General features: G+C 38.5%; 1 protein-coding gene across 1 annotated transcript in view; it reads right to left on the minus strand.

Moving 5' to 3' along the window:
- The window catches only part of LOC118231145 (tenascin-X-like), a 47,221-nt gene extending 40,438 nt beyond the window's left edge, over positions 1–6,783 (minus strand). The window contains exons 1-2 of the mRNA XM_035424696.1: positions 6,653–6,783; positions 2,356–2,443 (exon numbers count right to left, since the gene is read on the minus strand). The gene's annotated coding sequence lies outside the window, so the exon portion shown is untranslated. The remainder of the gene's footprint in view (positions 1–2,355; positions 2,444–6,652) is intronic.
- Between the last annotated feature and the right edge of the window lie 809 nt (positions 6,784–7,592).

Consider the following 7,592-nt stretch of genomic DNA (forward strand, 5'->3'; position numbering starts at 1 on the left):
CCCACGCCATAACACTACCTCCACCATGCTTCACAGATGAGGTGGTATGCTTTGGATAATGAGCAGTTCCTTCCCTTCTCCATACTCTTCTCTTTCCATCATTCTGGTACAAGTTGACCTTTGTCTCATCTGTCCACAGGATGTTGTTCCAAAACTGTACAGGCTTTTTTAGATGTTTTTTGGCAAACCCTAATCTGGTCTTCCTGTTTTTGAGGCTTACCAATGGTTTACATCTTGTGGTAAACCCTCTGTATTTACGCTGGTGAATTCTTCTCTTGATTGTTGACTTTGACACAGATACACCTACCTCCTGGAGGGTGTTCTTGATCTGGCCAACTGTTGTGACGAGGTTTTTCTTCACCAGGAAAAGAATTCTTCTGTCATCAACCACTTTTGGTTTCCGTGGTCTTCCGGGCCTTTTGGTGTTCCTGAGCTCACCAGTGTGTTCTTTCTTTTTAAGAAGTGGTTGATATGGCCACATGTTTTGCTATCTCTCTGATGGATTTTTTTTTTCCTGCCTAATGATGGCTTGCTTCACCGACAGTGACAACTCTTTGGACTTCATATTGAGAGTTAACAGCAAGAGATTCCAAATGCAAATGCCACACTTGAAATCAATTCTAGACCTTTTATCTGCTTACTTGTAAATGAAATAACGAGGGAATAACACACACCTGGCTGTGGAACAGCTGAGCAGCCAATTGTCCAATTACCTTTGGTCCCTTAAAAAGGGGGGGACCACATATAAAAAGTGTTGTAATTCCTACACTGTTCACCTGATTTGGATATAAATACCTTCAAATTAAAGCTGAATGGTCTGCAGTTTGAGCTCATATTCATTATTTAATTTCAACTCCAATATGCTGTGGTAGACAGCTAAAATAACAATACCTTTGTCAATGTCCAAATATTTATGGACCTGACTGTATATTCTATTTACTCTTGAGGTACACTATGTGCCCCAGAGTTCAGCTACTCCACACAAAAATGCCAGGACTGTTCATGCGGCAAGAATTGCATGAACTCGTTGGTGTACGCTAGCCAGTTCTATACATATAATCTAAGTATTCATATTGCATAAAACAGCTTTGTTTGAATAATAAAATACAAATACCTTTCAATATGCTGTCTACATTCCAACTGATATCAAACTAAATGTTTTGTTTGTCTAACAATGTAAGTGACCAGAGAAGATTAGGAAAATAACTGGTTTTAAGCAGTAAAAGTAACAAAATATAATTTAAAGAGTTGAGAAAATAAGGTAGCGCAGAGAAAGTCAACAAGTTATTCAATTTTTGGCAGGCCTGGGATAAAAAAAGACTCATGCATGTTAGCAGAGGGGTACTTACAGAGGGTCTCTGTACATTACTCTGTGAGACTGTACAGCAGAGTGAGCAGTTACATAACCTTTTTACTAGCACTTTTTGTGACCTGCCAAGTTTAATTCCTAGAATACGCACGCATGTTTCCTACAGGAATGAATGACTATAAACTCAGAAAGGACAGAAGAAAAAGAAGGGAATGGCTTGAAATTGAAGGTAAGAAAATAAACTATTAAAGAGGAAGGAATAGATGTCACAAATGAAAAAGTATACTTCTGGACTATGTATACTTAACCGTAAGGAAAGTTTTTTTTTTAATTTTATGAAGAAAAATATATAGTACAACTACTATCACAAAATATTGTGTTACTAATTGTCTTCTACTACTTCTACTACTTATGTTACTTCAGATAATGATGATTTCTTGAGATCAAGAACACATCAGATGGAAAACTGGGTGTTTATTACTTACATGCCAGCATTAATTTATTATGAAATATAGGCAAAATAAGTTCAGATGAACTGTACTTCCTGGCTGATTTTGAAAGAAGTTAAAACATTTATAAATTTAGACTTAACAAAACTTAACAAAATTTGCTGACTGCAACTTTAATAACGTGATAACTACTAACTTCTATTACTACTGTAAGTCTACACAACTACTGTCACTACCACTTATATTATTTGTTTTCTATCACACAAAAAGTCCTAAATGTACTTCTCCATCTCTCTACAGTTTTCCTTCCATTTCACAAGCTGGCTATTTTGTGATTTTGTGATGATATTCCTAATTAAAATATTGCAAAATGCATTATATGCTATAAACATTTAGTTATGAGCTTGTGAGCTAAAGGAAGATAAAAAAGAAAAAACTCCCACTCCCACTAAAGGGGGGAAACCACACACTACTGAAGCTCAAATAAGTTACTGTCTGCTGTAAATAATGCCAATGAATTACACATACCAACAATATCTGATATCATCATACGTGCTATTGCTACTAACTTTAATTGGAATTAAAAATAAGGCTTACCAGGAAGGACTATGACACAGTCCCCAAGCCTGTGTCTGTGTGTCAGTCTGTTGCTCTCTGTCCGTCAGCTTTGAAAATCTCAGATTGACTGATGGTCAGAGAAGGAGGGGAACAGGGAAAGTGAGAAAAAGAAAGATGGGAGGAGTACTCTGATATTTCCTCATATTTTTCCCTCTCTCGCTCTCGCCATCTCCTTTTCCTTCTCCAAATGCATATGTCTCTGGGATGTTTCTCTGACGTTTTGCACATTTTGTAATGAGTTTCTATTATGCCATGAAATACAGGTTACAGTAAAGCTACAGTAACCAAAGCCAAACTTTAAGACTTGCAATTGAATGATAATTTTGTCACTTGCAGAATACATATAGTAAAAAGGAGACTCTTCCAGCTGAATTTTAATAAGACAAGAACTCAGCTTTCTAATTCCACATACTGTAATAACTAAGTAGTAACCCAGTTTAGAAACAATATCTATAGATAGTAAGATACACTACATACCTGAGTATTTAATAGCAGAAGAGGAGTGTTTTCAAGCAGGCTATCCATTGTTATGTATACTGAATGGAAAATTTTCAGTGCAAACAAACTGCAAAATCAGTAAGTCCCAGTACATTACATGTATTCTGAGTAATTATATATCTATTTTAAATGGAAATATTTATTTTTTCAAGGTATACTTTACAACATACCATTGATTGCTCATGACAAGATCGAGGTTTGAACATAATTGTCCTGTTTGTTTGCTGGTGGTTTCCTTGCTTCTTTATTAATGTGTTTTTTTTAATTTATTTTCTAGATGTGCTTAATCCAGAGTCATTTAGAAGGCCATGATTGCAAGACATATAAAAGCAGAAATAAGAACATAGGGGTTGTAGTGAGTAGTCTTCTGTCTATAATAGCCTATTGTCAATCAGTACAGAGTAGTAATAGTCTCATCTTAAAACAGTTATGTCATGATAATTCAATGCAAAAAAAATATTGCTACAATTACATTTTAAGTTGCGAAGTGAATTTATGGTTGATTATCTCATTCTTAATATTAAACCCAGAACTCAGATGTATTGCATTTGAATTGCGTGTTTGTTGGAGGTAATGAAGTGTACCTATGTGGGAGTTATGTAAGTGACCACATGGCATCCAATCCCTGACTGTACACGTAGCTCCAGACTGTGTGCTGCATGCAGGCTCCATCCTCAGACCGCAAATCCCCCTCAACCCACTTAAACACACATATGCCTCCCCAGAATCAGCGTTTCCCATAAAAATTCATCTCTTCACCTAAATATGACAAAGTATATATGGACAGTGCCCTCCATAATGTTTTGGACAAAGACACATCTTTTCTTGATTTGACTCTACACTCTTTGCAATTAAACAATTCACAAGGGTAAAGTGCAGATTCTCAACTTTTATTAAATGATACTTTAATACATTTTGGTTTCACCATGTAGAAATTACAGAACTTCTTATACCTTTTATAGACTTTGTATACACATTTCAGGGCACCATCATTTTTGGGGAAAATAACTTTGTCAGGTGTGTTCAATTGCTTCCTTAGTGCAGGTACAGTATAAAAGTGCTTTCATTATGTAGACTTGATTCCTTGCCATAATTTTCATTACCCTATTTGTAATACACAGCTGGGTTATATCTTATTTTAGCAACTTTCATGCTGAAAAAAGGAAAATAATCTACCTCTTTAGAGCAGAAAAGAGTTGGTTCCAGAATGGGTGGTCTGGGTGCGAAACAGTGCCCCTCCCTGGCTTACCTGTGTAACTATGCGCCAACAGCATCTTCACTCTTTCTGACCCCTCATTCAAGCTGACCCAGCCTTGGTCTCTTAGTGTAGGTGAAGGTAGGCTTTGAACCATCATGGCCGCCGGTGCCCACATTAGACCACACAACAAGGCTCAAGAGAATCCATTCACTTGGAAACCAAATCTTCCAGCAGCACTCTAAAGTGCAATAGAACTGATAGCTCAATCTACTGACACAAATTCAGTACATTTGTTTGTAAGAACATCATACATTTTATACATGTATTTACTGTATTTGTTAAAGTTAAAGTTAAACTATGCTAAAATGTTACAATTAACAGCATGGTAACACTTCTCTGAAAACAAATACACTTTCTATGCACAATAACCAAAATCACCAATCAATGTGCTTGTTTTGGCAAACTATGTGTCTACATAAAGTGCTTATAGGTGCCTGATTGACTAGCAGGGTTTGCTGGAGAAGAATGAGAAGTGGATTCCTGCCAACTGAACCATCCCAAACTTTGGGCGGAACTAATGTTAATTAATGGTTGCTCAGGAGGTCTACTAACCACAGTCAGCACAGGCAATGGTAGGGATTGAATCGCAGACCATAGCCGCGTTTCCACCGCAGGAACTATACCCCGGAACTAGGAACCTTTTGAGGAACTCAGTGCGTTTCCACCGCAGGAACTAGGGTCTAAATTTAGTTCTGGGGGCTTTGTTTTACCCCCCAAAACGTTCCTGCTCGGGGGGTAGTACTTTCCGAAAGTACAGGAACCTTTTGGGTGGAGCTTGCAGCGCTGAACATTTCTGATTGGTCGAGTACTCGTAGCATTTGTGTTGTATTTATTTTCCGCCATTACCCGCCATGTTTGAAAATATGCAGCGGCAAACCAATTTATTTTCATAATAACTTCAAATCAAACTTGTATGTTATGCGGCGCAGTAGCCTACTTTTGGTTATAGCCTGTCAACGTCTTGGAATTATAACGTGTGCTCTTCTGTTCTTTTCTTGCTTTAGTATTCGTTTTATAAAATGCTAAGCATTCGTGCTGGGACAGCATATTACGTAGGCTACCAAAACATTCAAACGGATTAATTCGGTTGCTGAATATTTTCTTCCGGATTTTCTTTGTTAGCCCGTTGTAATTGACTCAAAACGTTTGATACAGTTATGTGAGGTATGCGGTAGTTCTGCATAATTAACATTGGTGATACAGTACAAGCAAACTGGAAATCACCTTCCGCACTTTTTATCCGGGTAAAATAACAGGTTAATTCTAGTAATCTTCCCTTTAGCCTTTTCAGACTGCCGTAATTTTACTCAATTTTACTGCCATTTTTCAATTCCACAAAAAGACCAGGAAGACTATAGACTCATTTATGGTGCATGGTTTGCATCTGGAGGGCACACTTCGCTGCTCGGCTAGCAGTAACTTCGAAGGAAAGCAAACGGTGGCTGTACCACTACTAATTTACATTTTCACGCAAGTCCGAGTTTTCGTTCTATTCTTGTCATTTTGCGATTAGCCTATATGGAATTGACGACGAGAAAGTAATAAAACAGCAAATTGTTTACAACGTGTGCATGTTTTCTGCTGTTAATGAATGTGTTTGAGAGGATATATGAAAATCAATAAATACAAAAGTAACCATATATAGTCATTGTTGGTAACCCGTTGTATATAAGTGGAATAAACCCCTCCGGGCTGTCCCGGTTATTAGAAAATAATGTAGGCTACTTCGGTGGTAGTATGGGGTTACAGAAGAAATTATATGACAGATGGACCGACGACAACGTCAGTGGGCTAATTTGCCTAATCTTCGCGGTACTTTAGACCCCGGTGGAAACGCAGACAACCATTGGCTGAAGGAACCTTTTAGTTCCTGGTAAAGTAGTTCCTGGGACTGAAAGTTCCGGGTAATTTTGGTGGAAACGCGGCTCATGTTACTCTTCCATGCACTAGCAGAAAGGACCCTTAAAGGGGAATTGCACTTTATAACACTTCTGCTTCTCGTGACTGATATTTTCCTTCTAATGAATGTGTCGCCCTTCATTTTTTGATTAGTTATTTCATTATGTTAATATTTTACGCTGCTTTGTTGTTTTCCTTAACAAATGCAGGAAGTAGGCTAGACCCAGGCAGTTTAGTGTCGAACTCGAGGATGCATATCATTGCGCGAATTCTGATACCTGCACACAATAACATTAGGTTGGTCGTAGAAATCATAGACATATATACATATATATGTCTACGCCAGAAATACTGGTGTATGACTACTAGCTAGCGAAACCAAAAATGTCTGAGGACAAAGGAGATTTTGTTTTTGATCATGGGATTGTTATGCCCTATCGATTTGAGCCGGAATACACAGAAGCAGAGCTGGCTAATTTACTGATTGTGCGAGAGCGAGTCAGGACCGGGCTTTTGATTGAGGAACCACAGGCTATTCCCAGGACAAACGGCAACTGGTGGTAGACATCCTATGTCTCACAAACAGACGCGACAGCGTTAGCCAGCTCGCATAGTACCTACCTCCAGCAGTTCGGCCAATGATGGGAAAACGGTGGGTACAGGCAGCTCCAGGCTTCTGACGGTCGCCTTGGTAGTCGGTGCCTTCAAAGTAGTCGCTGCATACCCTTAGTCCTCATTTGCGACCTTCTTCAGCTGTTATGTTGGGGTGTCTGATTACATCCAGCCATGTCTGACAAAGTTGCATCGCGTGGAAAAATATGAAAATGTGGTTTCAAGGCAAGTTTAACGGGGACATTATAACAACCGGGTACAATGCACCTCATTATTACACCGATATCACATCAAACAAAAGCTAGCAGACGTTAGTTTGTTCGATTTCGACGCTAAGTTAACGGAATGTTTTGCTTCGCTTCTTCTCGATTTTGTCGTGAAACGAAATCGAAGAAGAAAAAACCGGAAACCGTATTACTATGTGGACTTGCACTAAAAACAATAGGTCTTTGTTTCTAACGTTAGATATTTAAAATGAAATAACTAATCGAGAAATGAAGGGCGACACATTCATTAGAAGGACAATATCAGTCATGAGAAGCAGAAGTGTTATAAAGTGCAATTTCCCTTTAACCGGATGAGCCACCCATCAGCCCACAGAGGGACAGGGGGAATTGAGGCCTGTAAAAAAAAAAGCCTCCTTTTCTCTGAGAAAGTGAAAGACCATCACTGTAGCAGGGGGTGAGTGGAAAAGAGAAGGGGGGGGAATTACAGGGTAAGAACTAAAGTTACACTGAAGGAATGTTAAGAAAAAGTTAAAGGATTTATTCTAAATGGACAGGGGGTAAACCTTTTCATTTGAAAATGTAGACTTTCTGAGGTATTCCTGCTTGCTTTGGCCATACTGATTCAAATTTAACGAGAAGCGTAATGGTGGTTGGGAAAACAGCGCAGGTATTGAATCTGTAGCGATAGAAGTGATGGCCAAGATTTCCATGTTGCTTATGTT

Source organism: Anguilla anguilla, chromosome 1, assembly GCF_013347855.1.
Source record: "Anguilla anguilla isolate fAngAng1 chromosome 1, fAngAng1.pri, whole genome shotgun sequence".
In the NCBI taxonomy this organism is placed as follows: Eukaryota; Metazoa; Chordata; class Actinopteri; order Anguilliformes; family Anguillidae; genus Anguilla; species Anguilla anguilla.